At 39.3% G+C, this 22,626-nt stretch overlaps 1 protein-coding gene across 2 annotated transcripts in view; it reads left to right on the top strand.

The window, feature by feature from the left end:
* Positions 1–22,626, top strand: part of LOC114658415 (cadherin-4-like) — a 2,147,065-nt gene that overhangs the window by 43,881 nt on the left and 2,080,558 nt on the right. The gene's annotated exons all lie outside the window — the stretch shown is intronic.

Here is a 22,626-nt window from a genome sequence, read left to right as displayed (position 1 = left end):
CTTATGTTGGTTAAGGAATCATAAGTGAATATTCGCAAAAAGTTAAAAAAATGTATTTCCTCCTTAGAGCCCTCAAAAATATCATATGTGGGAAGAGTTTTGGAGGTGCTGTCCAGGATATTGATGAAGTAGGTGCAAGGGCAGGATCCAGACTGGTACAACAAGGAAATACATGCTCATGTCTGTCTTTTGCTCAGAGCTATTGACTTTGATGGGAATAATGTAGAAAAATAAGGAGTGTAGGAAATACAGGTAGTTATATTATAAAACGGTTATGTGTTTGTAGAGACTATATACGTGTGTATGTTGTGGCACCTGGCTGGGTTTGTCGCCCGACCGGGATTCCCAGGAGGAGCGGAGGAGGGCTTGTGCCTCCTCCAGGACACGAGGGGGCATCCTCCTTGGTTGCTTTGGGGGCCACGGGTACAGAGCTTGGAAGCTCTACCCTGTAGGGGCCCGTGGTCACTGCCAGGGGGCGTCCCGATGCCTTGGGAATGTTGGACCTCTGTACTTCCGCCACACTGGGAAATGCTGGGGGGAAGAGATATGGAGACACCCGGTGGACTTCCGGTTTCACCGCTGGGGCTTCCGCCACACAGGGGTGTGGCTACAGGCCCTCAGGATGCAGCTGGAGCCCATCCGGGGTGAATAAAAGGGGCCGCCTCCCTCCAGTCAGGGGAAGAGTCGGGTGGAAGAGGACGAAGCTTGGTGGAGAGGAGTGAAGGCGGACCAGAGACTGATAAGGCATTGTGTTGTGGCCAGGGCTTAAAGGGGTGATTGGTGCCGAGGCACTGGGTATGTGCACTGTATATAATAGAAATATGATGAATAAACGTGTGTGTGGTGATAACATCGTGTCTACCTGTCTGTGTCCGGGCTGTTCCCTACAATGTATACACAGTATACTGTATGTATGCTTCTGTAAATATAAATGTGTGTGTATTGACTCCTTGTGTATCACATATTATTAATCCTAACTATCAACAGTATATCTCTTTATGTCACACACTTAAACAACATCTTCCATAAAGTGAGTTTTATGTTTGACCAATAACTCTGAAGTTATTGTCATGTCCTGCTGCACTCGGATGGAATTTTATGCCTTCTGCACTCGACCTAGTAACCTTTTCAAATTTCCCTGAGGAAAATGGATCTCTTTCCTGCTGCTGTCTGGCATTAAAAACCACCTGTGGCAATGTATTAGTTAAAATTACACTTACAGTCTGCGATGCTCAAAGCGCCAGTGCCAAACATTCTGTTTTTATCTGGAAAAAGTCCAACATGGGAAGATGGATGAGAGGTACTGTATATATAGTATGAGAATAATCTGCTTTCTGTGGGCACTGTTCCGATTCATTCCCATTATTTAAATTATACTGAAGTATATGCATGTACATGTTTATAAGTTAGTATCTTTTGTGCTTTGGACATTTTATTAGAAAACCTATGATTATACATTAATCAGATCTAAGAAATATGAAAGGCTGAATGATATCATAAAGAATGAAACTAATGCTAGTCTCTTGAATGATATTTTTCTACCTCTAGCACAGTATTCATCATGCATATAGTCGTATCCCAGAAAAAAAGACCTCCTTGTCTTACTCATAGTAAATCCTGAAAGCTTCATACCATGTAGGATTTGATTTTTTTTCTGTCTCAAAACCTTTTCATTTTAAAATCTATCTCTTCAAAATTGCTTTCATAGCAGAGTATTTTGCAGTTATTTAGTCAGCAAAATGATTTAGCATTATTTTGTGTTGACTCTGCATGGAGTTGTATTGATATGTACTTAGACTTATTTTAGTGATATTTATGTAAGATAAGAGAATTATAAGGTGATGCAGCAATTGCATAATCCCAATGTCAGTATCACAACTCATTACATGACCACTGGCACTGCCTGACGAATTTCGGTGGTAGCAGGGTCATTGATGAAGAGGAGTGACCACTAGTCATTTATGGACTCCATGTGCTTCATCCATCTCTGCAGCTTTATCCACAGTTACAGCTTTCCAGAAAAGTGGACACAAACTAGTCAAGGAAGTACACTTTTTTTTTCTAGTCATCCAAAGCTAATTAGATGTTAGTCAGAGACTCTTAAGTTGTACATAGTAACCCTATTGATTGTAGAATATTTTGCAGTTCTGGGGACTTATGCACCCATACAAAAATCAAGATTCAGCATGCAAACAACTTCTAAATATGGATTAACTAGCCATTCCCCACAGCTTCGCCTGCGTATTAGTGTAACAGGAAAGTGAGGAGGGCCCCACCCAGCTCTCTACTCCTGACGTCACTCTTCCCCCTCCCCGGCCTGCAGCCTCTGTCTCAGATTAGCGCGAATATATCACACTTGCAAGTGAACTATGATTCTTAGCGCAATGAGAGAAGTTGCAAAATCAACCGTAATGTTCAAGCAAATTACAGAAAAAAAAAGATCTAAATCCGTTAAGTAGTTCTCTCATTCGCTAACTAAGCAGAGTTAAGGTTACGCCCCGAGGCAGATGCATGAGTGAGGAGGACCCCGGCCCCCTCCCCGCAGCCCAATGAGTCTCTCTCGAATTCACACTAATAAATCAGTACCGCAAGCGAACTATGATACTTAGCACGATGAGAACATCGCAAAATCAATGGAATGTTCAAGCAAATTATAGAAAAAAATCAATCTAAATCCGTTAAGTGGTTCTCTTGTGAAAAGCAGACAGACATACAAACGGGTCTAAAAAAACTTTAAGAAATTTCAAGCTTGGACCACGAAATTTTTTAAATCATTTCTTAGCCATTTTCTCAACCTATGGGCCAAGGGTAACCTACATTTCAAATTTCAAGTTGCAAGTCCTTATGGTTCGGGAGATTTCGTGATGAGTGAGTCAGTGGTATTTGGCTTTTATATATATAGATAGATAATGGTAAACTGAGACTGGTGTTAATGAGAATGCAGTTGGGGGGCAAGGTGTGGTGGGGCTGATTACTGCATTGTATTGACAAAACTGACAGACAGTTGCATACATCACATGAATTAGTTTTAAAAATGTTTTATTAGTAATTGGTTCAGAATGGATAAAAGCCTGCCAGTATGTGGAGGGCATTAGTGGTTTCATTCATTTTTTTCAAGCTTTTTCTAAGAATTACTTATGTGTACAGTATATATAAATTCAAAGTTTTCAATGGTAGACGTCTGTATGTAGGCTGGGGTAATTTAGCAGTGGCAATTAACCTAACTATATATTTGGACTGTGGAAAGAAAATTAAATCCCCAAGAAAGCAAATCCAAATATGTTCAGAACATACACCCTCCATATAGAAGTTACGGTGACTTGGCTAAGAATAAAACCACAGCACAAGCACTAGGAGACAAGTACTTTCATCATCAGGGTTCAAAATCCACTGTATAGTATGTAGTAATAATGCACAGAAAAAGCAACAAGCTCTTACTAAGTCATTTTTTGTAAGTCATGGTAGTGTCGAGCAGTTTACATTCATTGTAATGATGCTGACGAATGTTTTTCGTTTTCTTTAACATTTTGAGTACAGACAGGCTCATTGTGGTGGTTCTTGGAGGACTTTTTGATATTTGAAATAGCTAGATTAATATTAGATTATTGTAACAAGCAGTCTGCCTTACAACCGCTGCTCTGACAGATACTGTTTTCATCCATCCATCCATCCATCCTCTTCCGCTTATCCGAGGTCGGGTCGCGGGGGCAGCAGCTTGAGCACTGATGCCCAGACTTCACTCTCCCCGGCCACTTCTTCTAGCTCTTCCGGGGGAATCCCAAGGCGTTCCCAGGCCAGCCGGGAGACATAGTCCCTCCAGCGTGTCCTGGGTCTTCCCTGGGGCCTCCTCCCGGTTGGACGTGCCCGGAACACCTCACCAGGGAGGCGTCCAGGAGGCATCCTGATCAGATGCCCGAGCCACCTCATCTGACTCCTCTCAATGCGGAGGAGCAGCGGCTCTACTCTGAGCCTCTCCCGGATGACTGAGCTTCTCACCCTATCTTTAAGGGAAAGCCCAGACACCCTGCGGAGAAAACTCATTTCAGCCGCTTGTATTCGTGATCTCGTTCTTTCGGTCACTACCCATAGCTCATGACCATAGGTGAGGGTAGGAACATAGATCGACTGGTAAATTGAGAGCTTTGCCTTACGGCTCAGCTCCTTTTTCACCACGACAGACCGATGCAGTGCCCGCATCACTGCGGACGCCGCACCGATCCACCTGTCGATCTCACGCTCCATTCTTCCCTCACTTGTGAACAAGACCCCGAGATACTTGAACTCCTCCACTTGGGGCAGGATCTCGCTCCCAACCCTAAGAGGGCACTCCACCCTTTTCCGGCTGAGGACCATGGTCTCGGATTTGGAGGTGCTGATTCCCATCCCAGCCGCTTCACACTCAGCTGCGAACCGATCCAGAGAGAGCTGAAGATCACGGCCTGATGAAGCAAACAGGACAACATCATCTGCAAAAAGCAGTGACCCAATCCTGAGTCCACCAAGCCGGACCCCCTCAACACCCTGACTGCACCTAGAAATTCTATCCATAAAAGTTATGAACAGAATCAGTGACAAAGGGCAGCCTTGGCAGAGTCCTACTCTCAGTGGAAACAGGTTCAACTTACTGTCGGCAATGCGGACCAAGCTCTGACACCGATCGTACAGGGACCGAACAGCTCTTATCAGGGGGTCCGGTACCCCATACTCTCGGAGCACCCCCCACAGGATTCCCCAAGGGACACGGTCGAACGCCTTTTCCAAGTCCACAAAACACATGTAGACTGGTTGGGCGAACTCTCATGCACCCTCCAGGACCCTGCTAAGGGTGTAGAGCTGGTCCACTGTTCCGCGACCAGGACGAAAACCACACTATTCCTCCTGAATCCGAGGTTCGACTATTCGACGGACCCTCCTCTCCAGAACCCCCGAATAGACTTTTCCAGGGAGGCTGAGGAGTGTGATCCCTCTGTAGTTGGAACACACCCTCCGGTCCCCCTTCTTAAAGAGGGGGACCACCACCCCAGTCTGCCAATCCAGAGGCACTGTCTCTGATGTCCATGCGATGTTGCAGAGACGTGTCAACCAAGACAGCCCTACAACATCCAGAGCCTTGAGGAACTCCGGGTGTATCTCAGTTTTTTGACCACCTCGGTGACCTCAGTCCCAGAGATGGGGGAGCCCACTTCCGAGTCCCCAGGCTCTGCTTCCTCATTGGAAGGCATGTTAGTGGGATTAAGGAGGTCTTCGAAGTACTCCCCCCACCGACCCACAACATCCCGAGTCGAGGTCAGCAGCGCACCATCCCCACCATACACAGTGTTGACACTGCACTGCTTCCCCCTCCTGAGACGCCGGACGGTGGACCAGAATCTCCTCAAAGCCGTCCGAAAGTCGTTCTCCATGGCCTCCCCAAACTCCTCCCATGCCCGAGATACTGTTTTCTAATATGCTTAAACTATGTTTGGAGTAGCTGATCTAGATAAGAATATAGATGCCTAAAATCTTTGGTAATGCCAAATTATTGCCATTGCATTCAATTTACATTAACTGCACTGTTTCAGTTCCTCCAGGCTTTAGAAGTAACGTATGGAGTTGATTGGTCACAACGATCTAAAACTCCGTCAGTTAGGCAGTCGTCAGCAGCACTCTACTGTGGTTAAGGCTGTCAATGGATGTTAGTTTATGGTACAGTGCCATATGGTTTAAAAACATTTGTGCAATGCACTGTTACAGAATCTATTTTTATTACTTTTTCATGGAATCAATACTGAATGCTGTGAAATGCACTTTTGTTCAAAGATTAGACATTTTGTTAACTGAGTTCTTATAATTCCTTCCATTTTATGTATGATGGAAGCATGTGGCTGAGTGGTGGGTGGAAGATGGGGTATTTTCTTTTATGATATTGACTTTTTATTCCATTTCCTTAGTTGCTGAGTTTTTTTGACCTTGTGGGACAGTTTATTTCAAACACAATAAATTACTTCCTGGTGAGATAATAAAAAAGCTCCTGATTGCTGTTGTCAGAGTGCTACTTAAATTCAAGTCACTGAGTGCAGTACATAATGTATTTACTCAGCTAGGGGAAACTTTTAAAGCTTCATTCTGTGTTTCACTCTATGCCACAAAGAAGCAAAGCGCTGTGATAAAATGCATTGCAGGCCACCGAAAGGCTTGTGCAAGATGCTGCATTTGAATGGCGACATACTAAAAGATCAACAGGTTTTTTCTTTTTTTTTTTTAAAAAGAAAGGTAGTTTACGCAGCATGCTTACAAACAAAAGTACAGCATTCTGAATGTGCTTTTCATCTACAGGTGACATTTGTTTCTCAGTATGTTCATGTTAAAATGAAAAATTTTTAATGTGACCCATTTTTGGATTTAAGCACCTAGTGCTGCTGGGATATGCTTTAGCTGGTGTGTTTTAGAATAAGTAGGTTGGAGAATGAATGAATGAATAGAGTCCATTACTTTGCTGACCAGCAATTCTGTTTGTGGACACACATTGAGCAAGGTGATTATGTTTTCAGTTTACATTTAACATATAAAGTGGAAAATTTGAGTGTCTTTCTAAATGATCCGTAAGAATTCTTTTACTATGGAATAAGAATAAGATCTTGGATTGCGCTGAAACCATAGAAATAACAGAGAAGAAATAGTAAAAAAAAATGATTTGTAAAAAGTTTTCACACCCCACTTAATCAACAGGCATTATTGAAAGTTACAGTTTAAAAAATATTTAACAATTGTGTTATAATCATTTGTGTCATTTCAAAAATAATAAAGGACAAACTATAATATGTGGTATCTATCATTACATTCGTCACAGTCCTCACAGGTGGCGCAGTGGTAGTGCTGCTGCTTTGCAGTAAGGAGACTGTGGAAGATTGTGGGTTCGCTTCCCGGTTCCTCCCTGTGTGGATAGTGCTTTGAGTACTGAGAAAAGCGCTATATAAATGTAATGAATTATTATTATTATTACAGTTGCTGATTTGAATTATTGTATTGGTTGAATGGTTTGGTGTTTTAGATAGATAGATACTTTATTAATCCCAAGGGGAAATTCACATACTCCAGCAGCAGCATACTGATAAAAAGCAATAATAAATTAAAGAGTGATAAAATGCAGGTAAAACAGACAATAACTTTGTATAATGTTAAATGTTAACGTTTACCCCCCCCCGGGTGGAATTGAAGAGTCGCATAGTGTGGGGGAGGAACGATCTCCTCAGTCTGTCAGTGGAGCAGGACATTGACAGCAGTCTGTCGCTGAAGCTGCTCCTCTGTCTGGAGATGATACTGTTTAGTGGATGCAGTGGATTCTCCATGATTGACAGAAGCCTGCTGAGCATCCGTCACTCTGCCACAGATGTCAAACTGTCCAGCTCCATACCTACAATAGAGCCTGCCTTCCTCACCAGTTTGTCCAGGTGTGAGGGTCCCTCCTTCTTTATGCTGCCTCCCCAGCACACCACTGCGTAGAAGACGGCACTTGCCACAACTGTCTGATAGAACATCTGCAGCGTCTTATTGCAGATGTTGAAGGATGCCAGCCTTCTAAGGAAGTATAGTCATATAGTTTAGTTTAATAAGTATAATAATAAATAAGTTATAAGTATAGTTTTATGCGGTGTTATGGCTCAGCCCTATTTTGGAAATGCAGTAAAACTTTGGATTGCGAGTAACTTTGTCTGCGAGTGTTTTGCAAGACGAGCTAAAATTTTTAATAAATTTTAATTTGATAAATGAGCAATGTCTTGCAATATGAGTAGTACGTATATGCTTTGTCTGCTGAGCGTCACGTGATCACAACTGAGCTGATGGTTCTTCTCTCTCTCTCGCTGTGGGATTGTGTGTAATCGTCTCCCATTCTTGGTCTCAGTCGGCGTGCCTCACTCATATAGTCAACATACTTATGAGTGTATACTGTTTACTATAGCATTGTGACCACGTGTGTGTGCTGTAACGTGTGAGTCCCTGTTTTGCACCCCAGAACACGAAGCTGAGTCTCAGTACTTTAGCAACACCAGCTTTATTCAGCTTGAAGCAGGAACAGCAGGGTTATTTATTGTAGTGGGATCTGCCACTCTCCTATGCACAGACACAGCAGTCAGTCAGGGTCATGTCCAGGTTAGTGGCCAAGTAATCCTGTGCCCTGCGCATTTATAATGTTCCTTGCATCACCCATTAACAGCAGGCACTTATAGCATTTCCGCAATCTTTTCAGATTTGCTTTTATGGCGAACTGCTACAGTGCTGGGAGCCTGCGGTTGCTTCGGGGTGCTCTTCTGCATGTCGTCCCATTGGGTGGAATCCCAAAAGAGTTTAGAAACCTTACAGTCCATAAAGCATTTTTTTAAATTTTGTGTCCAAGTGTAGTCGACTCTTCAGGCAAAAGCAACTGTCATTGGATAGATTCCTTGTTAAAGTCGCAAAAAAAGAAAAAGATTCCAAGGAGCCAACAGATAGCAGGGATTCTGTTAGTTAGAGTGAAAATCGTCCTACACAATAACCCTCCTCTCTCTCGTCTCCCTCATACCAGCCATGATTCTTTTCAAAGGTAAAGTGCAGGTTTATGTATTTTTACTTTATATTTTGTATTAATCATTTTTATATGAATAATTTTGGGTTGTGGAACGAATCATCTGAGTTTCCATTATTTCTTATGGGAAAATTCACTTTGATATACGAGTGCTTTGGATTACAAGCACGTTTCTGGAACGAATTATGCTTGCAATCCAAGGTTCCACTGTGCTTTTATTTTATTTATTTTATTTTTATTTTTCCTAGTACACATGTACTAACAGACATTTCCTAGTCCTTTTGATTATTTGTTAAACTAGAAGATCAATACTTACTAGCTAAACTCTTCTCATTCTTGCACCACTACAATTCAAGTGACCTCCCTCCTGTACTAACTCGGACTTATTGTCTGCTGCTGAGGCTCTTAAATAAGGTGTAAAACAAAACACTTTGTGACTTGTTTGCTTTTCATAGGCTGTATATTTAATTTTTTTTCTCTCCTTTTGCTGAGGAAAACTTGTTTTATTACATCTTTTTGCGTTTGCCAGTAAAAAAAATTATTTTTTCGTGTAGCAAATAACTGAACATGCTAAAGGCTAACATGAAAAGGGAGTTATCGGAGTTTTAGCCATTTGATGGAGTAGGCTAGTGTTTTGAAGTTAGCTATTTGCCAGCTAAAACTAAATGTCAAAGCTATTATTCTGCATTTTTTTATTCCTTATTTTCTTTAAAGATGAAAAGTTAGGGCTCTTAAAATGACAAAAAAAAGCATAAAATAAAGAGCCTTGATTGAAAGAATAATCTTGGCTACACTGAAATGTTTTTAAAATTATTACTTTAAAATTTCCTGATCTTATTGGACTAAAACTCTAGTTAGTCTCAAGCTTACATTATAATTCTAAGGCTTTTTGCTGTTATTTACAGTTCAGTAATAGGTCTCCACAAAACCCTTTCATTGTAAAATGTATTCTACGTGTGTATGTTGCATTTGTAAAATGCAGAAAAATGGTCATGATTAATTTGTTTAGTCCGTTAAATTTCTCAATTTGCAGAAAGGTTTTCCATGAACATCCGGTTATTTCAGATGGCATCATTGTCCATAACTGCCTCAGGAATAATTGTCATTGAATTTCTGCATTATTAATCCTTTAGAGAAATACCCAGACCTTGTCAATGCATCACTTCAAAAGGATGCAAAAATTCAATTACAGTGGTGTTTTAAGGAGATAGCATAAAACTAGAGTATAAATTGAAATGAAACAAAAACAGCAAACATATATTCCCAGCCAGCTGCTCTTACTCTGTCACTCTTTCTCCAGTCTAATCATACTTTTTCACCACTTTTATATCCTTCACTCTCAATATTTTTTTCTTTGTTTAATTTTTCTTCCTAATTTACCATTTCATCACTAGAAAATGTAACAACCTTAAAAATTCAAATAACTTTTATTTCTTTGGTCACTCATTGTGTACTCACAGATATTTAGCATTCGTGTACGCACATTTTTCTCATGGCAGACTGTATGTGTTGATTATTGTCACTCATTCACTCTCTTTGTTAATTCTTTCATTTTTTCCCCAGCTTGAACATTATAAAATTTAAGTTTTCCTTCCCATTTTTACTCCCAGCAGGCTGCCCATTAATCCCTAAAGCTTTTTAAAATTCCTGTGCCTGTCTGTTTTTCCTTTGACCTGTACACAATACAGTGTGGCCAGTTAAATAATGCATTTTCTTTTAACCCTGTGAGTGATTTTTATTTATTTATTGTTTTAAGAGAGCTTCATAGTTTTTCAAATACGGTAACATTTTTACAGATTATTGTGAAAAAAATTCTAAGAAGTCTGTATCTTCATTTCTTGAAATAAGTTCATTTTTTCTCAAAATTAATGCCCATTTTCATGTTTGGCAGCGTACTGCACAGTACATCTGTGATTTCTGAGGAGACGTCAGCTGCAGTTAATTGGCTCGATACACAGTTTGGCTTTAAGATACTGAGGGGTATTTGTAAGAGTCCAAAAGCTGCAAACTTGGAATTAGTAAAAAGCAAGATTTCAACGGCTGTGAAGCCTGATTTTCATGTTTTTTTTTTCTTTTTTCCCTTTGCGTATGTTTGCTATTGTGCCAATGTTTTTGTTCACGACAAGAAGAAGAATTGAGAAAATACACATTCTTGAAAATACAGAAAACTGGGCCAAAAAGACTGATTCATTTTCATTCTCTTTTAGCGATGTGTGCCAGGATATACGATATGTAGCATACTAAAGTAGAGGATACACTGAAATAAATTAAGGCAAAACGTTTTTAGGAACAAAGTTTATTTCCTCTAGAGAGGAAATTGAAATTTTACCCAGTTAAGTTTTAACCTCAGTGTTGGTCATTGTCCACAAGTTCATTTTGGAAAATAATTTACCTTGGATTTCTTAATCTGCTGGTCTCCATTTGTAATTGAACATTCATAAGATGTATAGATCTAAATGGAGTGATGTCAGAGCTCATGAAATTATGAAGATTATTTGATCTCATTGGTCATTTGAGTTCAATGTAGAAGACGTGATCCAATTTCAGCTAATTAAAGTACACCAGCTTATGGGATCCAACCTATTGCTGCTTATCATTGTATGCTGACTTTGCACGATGCCTGAAACAACATTGATTAAAACTTAGGCTCAGTTTGTGGGGCCATCCTAGAGTGCAGCCTGTAACAGATTTTACTTTAGCCTGAAACTTCTTGTCAGCTTTGTAAGTCTTCTTAATACAGACAATAGAACATACTCAATCCCACTTAATCAAGTTCAGTGTTGCAGAGGACCTGAACTCATCCCATCAGCCTCAGGTGTGAGGCAGAAAATAACGCTGTCTGTGGTGCCAGTCCACAGGCATTCTCACATAGGTCAAATTTAGAAGGATCAAATGATGAAATATGCAAATGTAAGGAAGTGGGAGGAAAACTGTAGAGTACAGAACAACGTAAAGTCTAGATGAATGTATAAACTCCACAACGACAATGACCAGGAATAGGAATTGGACTCAGGGCGCTAAATCCGTAATCCAGCATCGTTTACTACTATATAATCATGCTGTCATTGTTTTAAAAGTAATAGGACAGTATAATTGTTTTTGGAACTGATTATTATGAGGCAAACTTAATGTTATGTTTATGTTACTTATGTAGTGTATACTGTACCTAACAAGCAGAATACATGCCAAAATATTTGCAACAATAGTAATAGAAATTGAACACTCTCTTTCAGGCAATCAATAAGCCAAGAACTGTCTTTCATATACTCCTTCTTCATCATTGACAACACCAGAGATTTACAATGAAAACAAGCAAGTTATATCTGAAACCTATCATAGCATTCTCAAACCTGCTTAGCCCAATTCAAGAGTCCATATCAGCAGCATGGGGCACAAGGCAGAAATCAGTCTGGACAGGGTCATCATAGGTCCCACTCTTAAATTACTTTAGAGTCACTTAACATCCACATCTTTTGGGATGTGGGTGGAAAACCAGAGTTCCTGGGAGAAAACCCATGCAGCTGAACATTTAGCGTGCCCAGTAGGGAAAAGGCAAGTAGGTTTTGAAACAAGAAATAGAAATTGTGAGGCTGTGTGATAAAACTGAAATCTTTCCAACCTGTGAAAAATGTAATTGTTTTCAATGGAAACTATTAATTTTAGCTGTGTGCTCCATCCAGGGCACGTTTCTGTCTTGTGTCAAATTTTGCCAAAGCACTGCAAACCCTAAAAATGTTGCTATTTTGTTCATATACTGTACTGTATATGGGAGTATACATGTATGCATGTTTGATAGTTACTTTCTGCAGCTTCCTATTTGTTATAAAATCTAATGGAGGTTCATTTTTACATATTGCTCAATTATATATTATATGTAATCCTTTTCTCTGACTTTTGCTGAGGTCAAAATGTTTGATTTGCCAGACAGATGCACTGCTATGCCAAATGGGTTATTCTTTTTAATTAATGGCTGCTGTAAGTTCTTCTGGAAGAATATTAGTCTGTGAGTGTAGTAATTGAGCTGCAGGACTGATGACAGCCAAAAGGAAATCAAGCAAAATTCCAGGAGTTGCCTAAATGGTCAAGCAAAGCTACAGTTGAATATGAAGGCTTAATTAATCAGCCTCATCATTACCAAGGCAAGCATTCCAGGTTTGGATACTTGCAGGTCAGGGGAGATTTCGCCTTGACCATTGTTATCTTTGTTCTTCATTAAAGAAAATGCCATTGTTTAAGAAAGGGCTGGAAGAAAGACACTAGTAGCCTGTATTAATTGACTACGGATGAAGGAGATGGTATCTTTCTAAATCACATTCCTGTCATTACGCCTGACTGAAATAATTCCCATGTTGAGGAGCAGTTCACAGAACAGGTAATCTTGATTTTCACAGTACTTCAGGAGGCACACAGCCTGCATTATGAAAAAGAAGATAAAAAGGGTGATTGTTTCAAATATTTTTTAATGAGTCAGTCATGCTTTAATGTGGTTGCAAGCCATTCTGATATCTGTTATCAGGTCATATTTTATTAAACTTAAGTATTTGTCCATTTGTCTGCCCGTTTTCTCTGACTGGTAATCTTTTCTTGATCCTTCTCTATCTATTGACTTTGTCACTTTGCCCAAACTTTCCATCATTTATGTGTCAGCTAATTAATTTTGTGTGATTATTTTGTGGTTATTATTACACTTTAAACAGGATTTTACACATTTGAAGAAAGTATTTTCTAACTTCTCAATTTTAAGTAGGAACTACTCATATTAATCAGTATTAAATTATTATTATTAATTTGCTCACAATTAATGAAGAGTGAACCCCTCTGATTTTCCTTTGCTGTGAGTTTGGGAACTTTGTCGAACTTTGCAACGTGCAGTGAAGTCAATACCCACTACAGTAAAAAGTTTTGAGTGGATTTTAATGGTGTAACAGTCTTTTAAGCCTCCCTGAGGGTTAGTGAAGTACCTACCCACTATGGTGGACAAATTATTCTTGCCAAAAATGTAATCTGTGCTGTGAGGCAGCAGTGGAAACCATTGCACCACTTTATCTCAAACAATAAAAGAACAATAAGCATAACATTAAACAAATGGCCACAAATCAGCAGTAAGTTAAAAAATAATGTCTATCATCACTTTCACAAAGTTCCAGTCTTGGGGCACACATTAGCCAGCGATGGAAGCAGCAGTATTCAACTTGTTCTTTCCACTGTTTGTTATGGCTACGAGGCACAGCTTTTTGCCCGATCTGTTTGTGCAGATACTTTGCACCTTTTTCTCCCAACAGAAAGACAGAAATGCTTTCTAAATAGTAATAAATCTTTTGTTATTATTTCATCGGTTTACAATCTGACTCGAGGAAATGGTGGTGGTGCAGCTGCACATGGCTAATTATGATTATGATGCTGGATGAGAAGCACTGATATTAGTTTATATAATATATATACAATATACAATATATATATATATATATATATATATATATATATATATATATATATATATAATATATTGCATAGTTTACTGTCAAATAATGCAAAGAGTATGCGACACGTGTTTCGCTCTCATTTGGAATCATCAGGCATACACACTGTACTGCTCCCCTCTCGGGGATCAAACCTCGGACGTCAGTGTCAGAGACGAAGCTCCTTTATGCTGCGCCACGGAGTGTGGTTCGTTTATTTGACAGCCTGCAGGGTTAGGGTTACTGAAGAGGGCACCGTGGCGGATGTTTGCTGAGGGCAGACCAACCACAAGCGTTACCTGGTAGGTAACCACCCATACAGTTCAGGTCGGGACTCAGACTACGATTGCAATGAATATATATACATATAAATATACTGTATATATATAATATATATATATATATATATATATATATATATATATATATATATATATATATATATATATATTTTCATACTCTTAATGGCAGTTGTCATATGGTCATCCAGTTATGGTCAGCTAATTTACCCCTCAAATGAAAATCCTGCAATTTTTTTTTTCTTTAAAAACATGCAGTGTCTCAGTTCGGTTAGATCAGGTTGTGACATCATGCAGGTGCAAAGGGGCAGTAATCTTACAGTTCTGTACAAGGCTGCTACAGTTCTATGATGTCATGCTGGCCTTGCAAGGCATCATGGGGTGCTAGGAAAAAAATAATGTTCTTTAAGTTGGCCACACAGTGAATTTCCAGAAAAATATTTGGCAAACAAAGTCACCAACTAAAGTCTTTGTCATATTAGACAACTTTTCCATCATTTTTTAGTTGTAGCCTTCATTTACATAGTCTTAGGCAGTCAGCGGCACTTTCCCGTGAAGACAATCGTCTAATGTGACATATATAATGATAGAGAGCAACAAGTCTGTGACTGTTTGAGTTTCTTGTTAGTCAGAGGGATGAGCTGTTTATGAAAGATAGCTGACAACCAATAAATGCTTACCCGGAGGTACAATGCATTGAATTTAGCAATGTGGAATAAGCACACACTTTAGAAGTTCACATACAGAACAGAAACTCATCTGTCTAATGTTTTGTGTTTTACATACCATAACAGAATGGAAAAAAGATAAGGAAGCACACTATTGGCTGTCAGAAAAAGGGGCAACCCCAACTGCGCTGAAAGATTGGAGCTCACTTAGTAAATGTGACATGGGCTGGGATTTTTAGTTCTGTAATTTGAAATGGTGCATTGACGAGATCACTGATAGCAATTGTCAAATCTGGCATGCTCCACGACAAAAGGCCACGTAATGTGACATAGACTTAACTCAGCAGATTTGCTATAAAAAATGCTTTTGTGAGTTTCGTAGATCAACACTACTCACAATTCACAGTAGGATACAAAAAAACATGTAGTGCTCCACTTGTGAACAGCAACTGACAAACAGTAAAGCATATAGATTTGACTGGCAGAAAAAATATAAATAGCTCTGGTTTTAAGTGTTTTCTCTTTCTCTCCTATTCTGTATTTTTTTGTCATTTACAGTTGTCATAACTTTTGTTTGCTGGCATACTTAGAAACTCCTGAACTGTAAAGACCTTCATCTTATCAGTAAAGAAAAGAGCAGTGGACGGGATTGCCCCTTCTTGTGCTGTTTCAGAATTTACCTATAGCATTAGGCTGAAGGATACTTTCAGGGAAACAGGAGACCAGGAAAGCATCTCATAAATTATTGTCCATACAAGAATACACTTTAACAGAGTTTTGTGACGCCCATTAATGTGACAGCCTGTCTTTGTATTAAGCAAGACTACTGAGATGAGAAAATTCACATTAAATAAAATTTCCATGAATGGCATCCCATATAGGATTGGAAGACAGAGCCTCATGCTTTTGCTACCCCAGAAAGCAGTTTATGCATACTAAATATTTTGCAAGCGGATTAAAGTAAAATCATATTTCTTCATAACATTGCCAATGAATTATGTATTTTTCAATTGCAACTCTATCTGCAAATATAGTGCATTTTCATTGTTCTCATTTCCTGTATGCATGTACATGAGGTAGGTATTAAATTATATATATGCTGACTCGTTAATCATGGGTCAAAAATGCCAGCAAATGCCCTTGAAATGTGGAGAGAAAAATACACATAATATTAGATAACAGTGTATTATTTTTTTAATGACATGTTATAGACTGTAATGTCATATGAACTAGGATCTTGATATTGTTTTAGAGTTTTTCATAAACACCATTTTCTACTGTTATTTAACTACAGAACCACATCAGACAGAAAATGCCTTTTTGGCTGAAACAAAACCTCTGACATTCAACTGAAAATGATACGCTGCAGCAAACAGTTTGGGGAGTTTTAAAGTGCAGTAATACTCTCAAGAGTGATCATAAATCAGAGCCCAGTCAGATCCATAAGAACCTGCCTCTCTTGACCTCATTACACCCCTGGGAAGTCTGCCGTTTCAGAATAACGCCCACCTGTATAGGATTGCACTTAACAGTCAAGGGAGCTTGTTTATGCTGTTGAAAAGGGCATTTACCTTAAAGAACAGTATTTGAAATTCTGACTAAAAAAGTATTAGAGCTTCCTAGTTATACACTTTGATAATGTCAGTAGAGGTCTTTCAGAAAAAGGTACAACAATAAAACATATTTTTACCATATTGCAACTTTGATCATTCTATGTAACATATCTTTGTGAGGATGTGTTATACCTCTTTTCTTTAGATACAGTATAATTCAATCTTTTCACCCATACACAGATATTGTTCTGTTCACATCCTATTTTTGCGTTCTAAGCCGTCAAAAGGTAATGTTTGATTTAACCAGGTGGAAAAACTACTGCTTTTCAAGCTTTAGCTCAGTCTAAAAACAGCAAAATGAAAAAAAAAATGTCCAAAATACTCTTTCATGTTTATTTGATTGTGTGGCCACAGGAGGGCCTGTATGGAATGTAGAACAGTGAATAAGTATTCATTTATGGGTCCACAAGATAAAATAATAAAAACACCACCTCCTTCCTCATACTTAAAATACATACACTTCAGTTCCAGCAGCTGATTTAGGCTGATCTGTATTAAAAACAGGCTTGCACCCTTGTGTGATTGCACTTGTAGGCACTCAGCAGTACTACCAAAACACAATTTCTTATTCCGTTCCATACAGGCTGCATGCCCAGGAGTGGGGTTCTCAGATGTGACCCACACACTGATCAGAGGAGTTGTGGCCTGTGCTGGAGTTTCATCTTATAACTGGCCTTAGTAGCATATTTCTTTTTGAAAGAGAAAGAGAGAAAGACAGACAGCTTTCATCACTGGTCCAGCAGTGTCCTGTTTTGGAAGATTTTAGAGCAGTCCATTAAGATCTTCTATTGCTATGTGCTACAACATTTCCCTTTCTTTATTACACTTCCTTTAAATCTCTTGTCCTCTTATAAGTCATTGTCAGGTAGAGAATCCTTGACATTACATATAATCATTTGAAGAATTTAGTTGTATTCACTCAGTCATACTTTTCAGAGTGAGCTGTAAATTTTTTCAGGTTGATAGCTTTATACACAAAAGTCCCATATTAGTGGAGGTGGTCCCAGAAGTTATCCAAAAGTTACACAACCACAAATGTTTCTGGGTTTTTTTTTGTATTTAGTAAAGCAATGGGAGGTGAAGTGCTATGTCTCTTCTGTTGCTACTATTTCTTAATCAAATTATCCATCCATTTTCCAACCCGCTGAATCCGAACACAGGGTCACGGGGGTCTGCTGGAGCCAATCCCAGCCAACACAGGGCACAAGGCAGGAACCAATCCCGGGCAGGGTGCCAACCCACCGCAGGTCACACACAAACACACCCACACACCAAGCACACACTAGGGCCAATTTCGAATTGCCAATCCACCTAACCTGCATGTCTTTGGACTGTGGGAGGAAACCCACGCAGACACGGGGAGAACATGCAAACTCCACGCAGGGAGGACCTGGGAAGCGAACCCAGGTCCCCAGGTCTCCCAACTGCGAGGCAGCAGCGCTACCCACTGCGCCACCGTGCCACCTAATCAAATTATTTATTTTTTTATTAGTGCATAATATACTCCTCTCTTAAAGTCACATTTGGACATGACAGTAGTGCAGTGATTAATTAGCACTGCTGCTGCATGGACCTACCCGAATGCTGCACCTGTTTGTGTGTTTCTTGTTCTAACCATTGATTGTCTGATTTTCCTTGCAAATTGTGCAGGTTAAGTTAATTGGAAATTCCAAATTGGTCCAGTGTCATTGTGGTTGTGTGTTCAAACAGGACCTGCATTGAGTTGTTGCACTGGATTGAAGCTCGCCTTATGCCCAGTACCATGCAAGTCTCTATTACCCTAAACTGTTTATGTCTATTATGTTATAAAGTCATATTTGAGACATAAACAAAAATGGGAAACTGAAATATGCGAGGGCGGCACGGTGGCACAGTGGTAGCGCTGCTGCCTCGCAGTTAGGAGACTTGGGTTCGCTTCACGGGTTCTGCCTGCATGGAGTTTGCATGTTCTCCCCGTGTCTACGTGGGTTTCCTCTGGGTACTCCGGTTTCCTCCCACAGTCCAAAGACATGCAGGTTAGGTGCATTGGCGATCCTAAATTGTCCCTAGTGTGTGCTTGGTGTGTGGGTGTGTGTGCCCTATGGTGGACTGGCACCCTGGCCGGAGTTTGTTCCTGCTTTGCGCCCTGTACTGGCTGGGATTGGCTCCAGCAGACCTCCATGACCCTGAGTTAGGATATAGTGGGTTGGAGAATGACTGACTGAATGAAATATGCGAGTCATATACAAAATAACAAATATCCAAAGACATAAACATGTTCTACTTTTTTGAAAATTGCTTTAGGCCCAGAGGAGTGCTACTTACCATTTACTTTGCATTTACTCCTCTAATCCCTGAGTCCAAAGTTCTTACCTGGTCTTGAAAATAAATGGATCCAGTGCCCTGTTGTAGGTTAGTATGGATGTGGTCATGTGTGCACCTTTTAAAGTTCTGGCACCCCATTCAATGTTGGGTCCTACCTTTAATGTGTTTTTTTTTCTGTGTTTTTGTGAAGATTTCTTTGGGTATTCATATTATGTTGCTGGTAACTACCTGTATAAGTTGGGCTGTGTGAGTGTAGAAGTATGCATGAGTATACCCTCTAATTGACTGGTGACCTGTCCCGTGCTCGTCCCACCCTTGAACCTGATGGTACGAGAATACACATTGGCCACCTTTGATCTTGAATTTGATTAAGAGTATTTAGAAATGAATGTAGTGTTATACACAGACCACTTAACCTTATGAGGGACAAAAGATTGCAATGCAAATGCAACCTAATCATCAGCTATATGCTTTAGTACTGTTAGGAAAAATATTTCGTAAATAAAGAATAGTCATGAGTCACCATTACACATAAATTCAAAGGTGGAAGTTCTTTATATACACCAAGCTGGGAGAGCTACTGTGTGCTCTTGTTCAGTGCAACCTGGCAGACATACTAAAAAGGCAAAACAAGGAACTACTGCAGATTCATGAGCATGTTGCTAATGAGTATTATTGACAATACACATGCATTAATGTAATGTACATATACATCAGTCAATAAAATGTTATGAAATGTCTTCAATTTTTTCTAAAATTATTCTCATTAAACTCCCTCATCTCCTAATAAGTAGATTACATAAAAGTAAACAACGAAGCAATTATTTACTCATTAATATTAACATATCAAGCACATCACCCATCTAATAATAAATTACATCTTTAATTCATGAAAGGACTAATCCCTCCTGGAGGCAGAGTGTAATGAGGGCTATTTACAAAATGAAATAATGGAAGTATTCTGTTGTTTTTCTCATATGAAGTTCCAAACAAAGCAGCTGGATATGAGGCCTCCAAAAACCTCCATAAAAGGCCTGCCCAGGAGTTCCACAGTCTTGCCCAGAACAGGCTCCTTAGGTCCAGCTTACTCTGAACTAATACCTTCTGGCTTCTCTCCTGGAAGGCCCCAGAAACGGGAGCTGGCTTCAAAAGTTCAAAAGACTATCAAAGTCTCAAAATTAACAAAAAATAATAAATACATGGATATATTCAATGAGCTAGAAAGGAGTTGGCTGAAGCAAACAAGACCAAATCCGAAATCCATGAGAGAAAACCGGAGACAGAAGCAATATAAGTCAAAGAAACCAGAAAGTCCAACAAATACAATACTTACAGGAAAAAAAAACCTTCCTTCACAAACCAAATGCTCAACTGCTGGATTATGTTTCCAACAGATGTGACGTCAGGGTGGCCCCATCTCCTGGGGCTTCTCCATCAAAACACCTGGAATGGAGGCACATTTATAGTAAAAGGATGGAAATATAATTACAATGTGTAAAAAGTGATGTGCTGTCAGAAAATACATAAAAATATGAAACATAATATCTTTGAAAGCAACAATAAAACAAAAAATATATAGAAATTTGGATCAGTACATAACCGTATTTTTCCAGACTTGGTTGCTGTTATAGAATTATGATTCTTACCAGGGTGCAGAAATCCTTAAATGGTCTACACAGAGAACCGCCTGCTAAATGGGCTTGGAAGTGCAGACTTAGGGGGCTGATATTTACAGTTCTAAGCCCTAAGCTGAATTGAGGAGTGCCTAAATCATCAGTAGTGAAGATCCTTAATAGAAAAGCCTTTTTAAGACAAAGAGAGACTTTATTCCAACAAACTTGCTAACAAAGTTAAACTGAAAAGCCTGAAAAGCTAATCTCTTCATCTCCATTAAAGTAACAATTAAAGTAATGTCAGTCAGTCAGTCAGTCATCTTCCAACTCGCTATATCCTAACACAGGGTCACAGGGGTCTGCTGGAGCCAATCCCAGCCAACACAGGGCGCAAGGCAGGATGCCAGCCCACCACAGTAAAGTAATGTTAAAACATTAAATACATAAATTGAAAATATTTCTGAAGCCTTTGTTTATCAGACCATAGCGTGCTAGAGGAACTGGAAGGAGGGGATGCAATGAATCACAATGAAGGATGGAGCAGCAGAAACATAAGGCCTGCATGTGCAAAACTGGTGCAAAAAGTTCTTCTCTTGCAGCCACTAAGTTTTGACATACTGATCCAGACTTCAGTGTTCTGTAATGTCAGGAAGTTAAGTCGCTTAACTCCTTAGAACTAATTGTTGCTTTTCAAAGCTAGATATCTTAACTTCAGTTTATTCATGTATTATCAAAGTTCATAAATTGGATCCATTGAGTTGAATTGTTAATTCCTAATTGCCCAGACCTATATTATTTTGTGTTGAAGGAGCATTCTGAATGGCATAGTGTATTCAGGATATTGCTATTAAAATGCAATCTGAAGAAATAATAATAACGATATGCAGTATTTTACAAAGCCTGGAATTAAATAGCTGTGTTAGGGCAATGGTGTAAGTAAAGTCTGTTTGTAGGTTACGTATACTGAGTGGTTTACTTTCAGTGCATCCTATCCATTTCAGGTCTCAATATATCCTGGGAAATCTTTTAAAATCACATATTCTTAACAGAGCTTGAAGCCATCTGGTGTTTGGACCAGAGGATATCATTTTATGACTTGTGGAGAAATAGACATTTGTTATTCACATTGGAACAGGCTGGTTATATTGCAGTATGTATTTAGTTGTTTAAGATATCCCCTCAAAAAATGTTGTTTTTGTCTTGATACATTCCAGTGTAGATAAACAGTTTTTATATTTGCTTATACACAAATAATAAAAATGCTAGCTTTTGTGGTTGGTATTTTCTCATAGCTATGTCTTGTATAAAGAGATTTGGGAGGCTGCAGCTCCTGTCTATGGTTGATAAGATTCTACTGTGTTATTTTTTTTTTAAGTGTCCATTTTATCTATGATGATGGATCAGGGAAAACACTTTGGGTTTTCTAAATGTTGACAACCAAAGAGGTTTAAAAATTCGAACTATTTCTGGATAAGTGCTTGGGTTCATGAGAAAGGAAGGAAATTTTAAGAATATCAATTACAACTACTTTACAGTTCTCAGGCAGAGATGAGCAGAGGGTCTAAGAAAGAAAAAAAAATCCACCTCAGGTAATATCTTTTTGTTCCAGGAGTACCTTGAATTTCTACCTCTATCCATCTGTCTGTCTGTCTGTCTGTTTAACCATATCATCACAGTGTGTATGTGTGTGTGTCTTTTGATTTCTGACTTTAGATTTCAGTAAGGGTGGAGTTTGCTTGCTGGTGTCATACTGATGCCAGTTCTCACCAAAGATTGTTTTTTTTTGTTTGATTTTTTTCCCTACATTGCACTGTTGTGCAGATTACACAGGTCACAGCCTTTAAATTATTTCAGTGTGAATACATCCATGCTCAGTGACCGACTGACCTATCGTGTCCAGAGTACAAGCTCACTTTTCTAGGGCTGCACTGTGCTAGAAATATTGCATTCTTTCATCTGTGTCACCGTGTTTTAACTCCCAGGAAATTGAAATTGTATAACTACTAAACTTTACCCATCTAAACATGCAGCAGGTTCTCTAGTTCTGGTTTCCAATTAGTCCATCTGCATTTTAACATGCATACATCATGGTTCTCTGATTCAAATGATGCATACTATAAGTGTTGAC

The sequence above is a fragment of the Erpetoichthys calabaricus genome, chromosome 10 (genome assembly GCF_900747795.2).
Source record: "Erpetoichthys calabaricus chromosome 10, fErpCal1.3, whole genome shotgun sequence".
Lineage (NCBI taxonomy): Eukaryota > Metazoa > Chordata > Cladistia > Polypteriformes > Polypteridae > Erpetoichthys > Erpetoichthys calabaricus.
The sequence above is the reverse complement of the archived record's forward strand: the minus strand, read 5'-3'. Positions and strand labels throughout refer to the sequence as shown.